General features: G+C 33.5%; 1 non-coding gene across 1 annotated transcript; it reads left to right on the forward strand.

Moving 5' to 3' along the window:
* Positions 1 to 268: 268 nt before the first annotated feature.
* On the forward strand, positions 269 to 375 carry LOC141415188 (U6 spliceosomal RNA). Its single transcript, XR_012440203.1, has one exon. It is a non-coding gene; the product is annotated as a U6 spliceosomal RNA (small nuclear RNA).
* Positions 376 to 7,130: the final 6,755 nt, after the last annotated feature.

Here is a 7,130-nt window from a genome sequence, read left to right on the forward strand (position 1 = left end):
ATGTATATGGAGGGAAATTTAGTTGGGATGGTGAGAATGAAACCTTTACTTTTTTATATACTGTGTAAGTATAAACATTGTTCAGATATTTCACAATAATCATATAGTTTTATTCTTATATAAAATTAAAAAGTATATAATCATTCCAATTATATATTGAGTGTTTCCTCTAATAAAGGTTCAAAAACTGGATGGATTTATCTTTACTTCCATATTCAATCACAGTAATTGGAGTGTACTGTTATAAAAATTATTAAAATATGTGTTAGTGCTCACTTCAGCCACATATATACTAAAATTGGGTCAGTACAAAGAAGATTAGCAAGGCCCATGCACAAGAATAACACACAAATTTGTGAAGCATTCCATATTTTTAAGATGAAGGCAAACAAAACTACTAAAGGATGAGGATGGGAAGTATCAAACCACAGAAGATAATACAAGTAATCAGAGAGTAGCATTGACTTGACTACACAATAATAAAATCCTTAACAAAAACAACTAAATGGCAGGAATGGCTGCATACATATCAATATTAATACTGAATATCAACGGACTCAACTCTCCCATCAAAAGACACCACTTAGCAAACTATATTGAAAAAAAAGATCTGACAACCTGTTGTTTACAAGACACCCATCTTATTGACAGAAATAAACACTGGCTTAGGGTGAAAGGCTGGAAGAAGATTTACTAAGCCAATGGCCCTGAGAAACCATCAGGAGTAGCAACACTTATATCAAAGTAGACTTCAAACCTACATTGGTCAAATGAGATAATGAAGGACACTTCCTACTAATAAAAAGGACAATACATCAAAAGGAACTAACAATTATCAACCTATATGCACCCAATGTCAGTGTACCAAATTCCATCAAACATACACTAAAGAACTTAAAAGTACATATAGATTCTAACACAGTGGTAGTGGTAGTGGGAAACTTTAACATCCCTCTACCACCAACCAATAGGTCATCAAAAAAAAAAATCAACAAAGAAAGCCTAGAATTAAATTACACCACAAACTAAATGGACTTAATGGATGTCTATAGAATATTTCATGAAACAACAACACAATATACATTCTTCTCAGCAGCCCATTAAATTCCTCCAAATTAGATCACATCTTAGGGCACAAAACAAGCCTTAGCAGATATAAGAAAACAGAAATACCCTCCTGAATTCTATCTTACCACAATACAATAAAACTAGAACTCAACAACAAAAGCAACAGAAGAAAATACACAAAGAATTGGAGGCTGAATAACACATTGGTCAATGATCGGTGGGTCATAGACAAATTACAAGAGGCAATCAAAAGGTTCCTGGAAATTAATGAAAATGAAAACACAACCTACCAGAACATGTGGGACACAGCAAAGGCAGTCATAAGAAGAAAGTTTATAGCCATGAGTGCATAAATTAAAAGGACAGAAAGATTTCAAATAAAGGACCTAATGCTACATCTCAAACTCTGAGAAAAACAAGAAAAGCAAAATCCTAATTAAGCAAGAGAGAAATAATAAAAATAAGGGCCAAAATTAATGACATGAGACCAAAAAACTGTACAAATAATCAACAAAAACAAAGATCTGGTTCTTTGAAAAAAATAAACAATATTGACAAGCTCTTGGCAAATCTGAATAAGATGAGGAGGGAAAAAAAACAAATTAGTAAAATCAAAACTGAACAAGGAGAGATAACAACAAACACTAAGGGAATCCATGGGATTATCAGAGACTTTGAGAACCTATATTCCAATAAATTGGAAAATCTTGAAGAAATGAACAAATTTCTAGGTACTTATGACCATCCAATACTGAACCAAGAGGATATTCAACCACCTAAACAGATCTACAACACACAATGAAATTGAAGCAGCAATATAAAGAGCCTCTCAAAAAAGAAAAGTCTAGGACCTGACAGATTCTCAGCTGAATTCTACCAGACCTTCAAAAAGAACTAATACCAACACTCCTTAAACTTTTCCATGAAACAGAAAGGGAAGGAACACTGCCTAAATCATTCTGTAAAGCCAGCATTGCACTCATCCCCAAACCAGACAAGGATACATCCAAAAAGGAGAATAACAGGCCACTCTCCTTAATGAACATTGATGCAAAAATTCTCAATAAAATAATGGCAAACAGAATCCAACAACACATCAGAAAGATCATCCCAGGGATGCAGAGGTGGTTCAACATACACAAATCTATAAATGTAATATAGCACAATAATAGAAGCAAAGACAAAGACCACTTGATCATCTGAATAGATGCAGAAAAAGCCTTTGATAAGATTCAGCACCACCTCATGATAAAAGCTTTAAGAAAGCTAGTAACATAAGGAATGTACCTCAACATTGTAAAAACTATATATGACAAACCTATAGCCAACATCATACTTAATGGAGAAAAACTGCAACCACTTCCCCTAAAATCAGGAAGGAGACAAGGGTGCCCACTCTTCCCACTCCTATTCAACATAGTCCTGGAATTCCTAGCCAGAGCAATAAGGCAAGAATAAGAAATAAAGACAATACAAATAGGTAAAGAAATACTCAAATTATCCTTATTTGCAGATGACATGATCCTACATCTCAAAGACCCAAAAAACTCTACCCAAACACTCATAGACACCATAAACAGCTTCAACAGTGTAGCAATATACAAAATCAATTTGCAAAAATCAGTAGCCTTTCTATATACCAACAATGAACAAATTGAGAAAGAATATAGGAAAGCAATTCCATTTATAATTGCCTCAAAAAAATCAAATTCCTAGGAATAAACTTAACAAAGAATGTAAGTGACCTCTCCAAGGTGAACTGCAAACCACTGAAGAAAGACATCAAGGAAGACTACAGAAGATGAAAAGATCTCCCATGCTCATGGATTGACAGAATCAACATAGTAAAAATCGCTGTATTACCAAAAGCAATCTACATGGTTCAATGCAATTCCTACCAAAATCCCAATGACATTCATCACAGAGATTTAAAAATCTACCCTGAAGTTTGTTGGGAAACACAAAAGAGTATGAGTAACCAAGGAAATAATGAGCAAGAAGAGCAATGCTGGAGGTATCACAATACCAGACTTCAAACTATATTACCGAATCATAGCAATAAAAACAGCATGGTTCTGGCACAAAAACAGACATGAAGAATAGTGAAACAGAATAGAGGACCCAGATATAAACCCATGCAACTATGCCCACCTTATTTTTGACAAAGGCACCAAAAACAGATGATGGTGAAAAGACAGCCTCTTCAACAAATGTTGCTTGGAAAAGTGGTTATCTGCCTGCAGAAAACTGAAACTACATCCATGCCTGCCACCCTGTACTAGCAGCAATTCAAAGTGGATTAAGGACCTTAATCTCAGACCCAAAAACTTGCAGTTTTTGAAAGAGCAGGGAACACACTGGAAACAATAGGTATAGGCAAGGACTTCCTTAGCTGAACTCCAGTAGTCCAGCAACTAGAGAAAGGATGGACAAATGGGACTATATGAAATTAAAAACTTCTTCACGACAAAAAATGGTCTCTAAACTGAAGGGACCACCCACAGAGTGGGAGAAAATATTTCCTAGCTATACATTAGACTAAGGACCAATAGCCACAATATACAGGGAGCTCAAAAAACTAAACTCCCCCCAAATTAATGAGCCTATAAAGAAGTGGACAACTGTACTAAATAGAGTTTTTGCAAAGGAAAAAGTACAAATAGCCAAAAAAAAAAAAAAAAAAAGAAAAAAGAAAAGCATGAAAAAATGCTCACCATCCCTGGCCATAAAGGAAATACAATCAAAACCACACTAAGATTCTACCTCACTCCTGTTAAAATAGCTAGCATAAAGAACACCACTAACGACAAATGTTGGTGAGGATACAAGGAAAAAGGAACCCTCATACACTGGTTGTGGGAATGTAAGCTAGCACAACAACTTTGGAAAACAATATGGAGGTGTCTTAAAAAACTAAGATCTACCATATGATCCAGAAATACCACTCCTAGGGATATACCTAAAGGTATGTAACTCAAGTTATTATAAAGGCACCTGCATACCCATGTTTATTGCAGCACTATTCACAATAGTCAAGCTACAGAAACAGCCAAGAGGCCCCACTACTGAGGAATGGATTAAGAAAATGTGGTTTTTATACACAATGGAATTTTACTCAGCCACAAAGATGAATGAAATTTGTTATTCACAAGTAAATGGATGAAACTGGAGAACATCATCTTAAGCAAAGTTAATCAGGCTCAAAAGGCCAAAAATTGCATGTTCTCCATCATATGCAGATTATAGACTTAAAAAAATGCAGTAATATTATTGAACATGGGTTAACAATAAGGGGAGAATGTGCACAGGAGGACTAGGGAAAGTGAAGGAAACCTAAAACTTGAATGTGGTTAATGTGCTCATTTTAGAGGAGTGATTAAAGTAATCTTAAACTGGCAGAGACCACTATGGGAAAGGAACCAGGAAGTAATAAAGAGGTCTGGCAGAGATGAACCAATGTGGGTTGTAATACACATGTGCATGGAAACAATGCTAGCAATCTCTCTGTATAGCTATCTTTATCCCAAACTAGTAAAAATGCTATGTCTTTCTTATTATCTCCCATGTTTTCTCTTCCTGGAAGTGGGGTGGGGGGAGGTGGCCCAAACAATGTATACACATGTAAGTAAATATTAATATAAAATTAAAGAAAGAAAAAGTATGTGGTTAGCTTAAATGTGTTTTTATTGTATTAAAAGGTAACAGACAAAAAAAGAAAGAAAAAAGTACAGAAAATATCTCCCTAAAAGAATTTTCACTTTCATATTCCAGCTCATTTCCTTCTATGAAGATTTTGCTTTTGTAAGATCAGTTTTACACACCTCTAATGCCCATTGTGAATCCTTTCTCTTCCAAATTCATTGCTCCAATTACATCCACCACTCACGTGGCATTAGTCATTGTCTAGTCCATGTATATATACCCCTCATTATTAAGGACTGTGGAATTTATTATTTTCTTTCTATTTCACCCAATGTAATTTCATATAAATAAATTTACTTTTTGGATTATGTATTTAATTCAAATGTGTTTCTTTAGAAATTGTGCAAAATAGGAATTGGATGATATAGATGTCACTACTAATTAAATAATTTCTCAGCACTTCACAGTCTTCATAGATGTTGAGATTATTTAAGTCTTATTAGAAGCATTCCTCTCCAATTCAGTAAATATTCATTAAAATTTAAAGTAGTTTAAGAATACTCTTAATTGTTAGATATACACAATGAATAACAGTCTGTTCTTTTTACATTGTGCAGTGGAAAAGACATAAAATGAAATGAAATAGACAAGGATAATAAATCAAATAATTGAATAAGAAACATGGCAGAGGGAATGCCTCTCTGAGACAGGGTGACTTTATATTTCTCCTTTTCCTAGGAAAGGCTCAACATAGGCCTATTGCGCTGGCATTCCATTTGGTTGTATTTATTCTAGATTTTTAACTTCAACAATAAAGTATTAAAATTATCATTAAACTAAGAAAAACTGGATTCAACTTTTCTCAACTTATAACTTCTACTAAATAATGAAAGCCATGTTCAGAAAAGAGAGTTTACTCTTTCATAATGCATAATTTGATTTGAGTTATGAATGGTAGCAACTTAACATTTTATGGATACTTTTGTATGTAATCAGATCTAGGATCTATACCTTCATTTTTGGATACCATGAAGACTTTCATGTAAAAAATGTACAAAAGTACAAGGAATGTTCAACTACTGATATGGACAGTTACTCTTTCTAATCCTGAATAGCAGTAGAAGAAAGTCTTCTATTACTACATGTACCAGCCAACTTTGTAATAGCCAATGACTCAGCCTCTATGACAAACTAATCTTTTAAATTTGGAAATGTAAGAAAATAGAAGTTAAAAATAAAAGAGCTGTGTGTAGCAAGCAGAAGCTAAGATGCATCCATAGACCTACATGCAGTAGCCTGGAGGTTTATGTAATAGTGAAAGTACCATGTGTGTTACACACTTATATGTAAGAGTGTACTGATCTTATTGGGCAGAGATTTTTATTTATTCATGAATCAACTGTGTATTTTTCAATAAGTCATTTCAGCATAATGATCAAAAAACTAAATGTTTAATAAAAACTAACATTTGAATTTTCATTCTTCAAAACAGCAAATGATAAATTTGTAAATTGCATGAAATGTGTACTTTTCACCTTGGGGTTGTGTGAAACAACTGATCAGATGAATATCATTACATACCACCCTGCTGAGGAAAAAATGAGCATCTATTTCAAAATTAGTAGCTCTTATAATAAGGTGACATAGAAGATAACAATTATATGAGGAGACTCCATTTTTAACTTATTCTATTAATCAAGTCTTCTCACTTTAATTGTGATACATTTATGTTTGTTTTCATTTCAAATTCTAAGTTGTCTCAGTTAGATAGGAAAAGTGTTGATTTTTGGTTCCATTAGCAAGAGAGAGGCTTTGCAAAAATTTAAGAGATACCAATGTTTTGGGCTGCTTCTTATAAATACTTAATTCTAATAATAATTAGATTTTTTTCAAATGGTTGATGAAAGTTACATTTTTAGAATGTTTGCCTTCCAAAGACAAAATAGATGACTTCATTTTAAGTTCATTTTAAAAAGCATACAAATTAAGTTTTAGTAGTTTTATTATATTTTGAATTAACATACATAAATAATAAGATGGGTTTCATTGTGATATTTCCACACATACATACACCATATTTTCAACAAGTTTGCCCCCTCCATTATATTCCAATGTAGTCCCTCCTTCCCAGCCTTTTTTCAGTGTTTAGTGAAAAATATGCTACCTTCATATATGTATATGTATGCATATATACATATATATACACACACATGTATATGCACAAACATATGTATATATATTTTTATGTGTGTGTAGCATACTTCAATCTTCTTTTCATCTCAGTACTCTTTCCTGTCTCCCTCCCACTGATCCTTCCAGTAGACAGTCTCCCTTTTATAATTACATATCTTTATTGTAGGTCTAGGTTTCACAAGTAAGTGAGAACATGCCATACTTGGCCTTTTGAGCTTGTCTTATCT

The sequence above is a fragment of the Castor canadensis genome, chromosome 12 (assembly GCF_047511655.1).
Source record: "Castor canadensis chromosome 12, mCasCan1.hap1v2, whole genome shotgun sequence".
Classification (NCBI taxonomy): domain Eukaryota; kingdom Metazoa; phylum Chordata; class Mammalia; order Rodentia; family Castoridae; genus Castor; species Castor canadensis.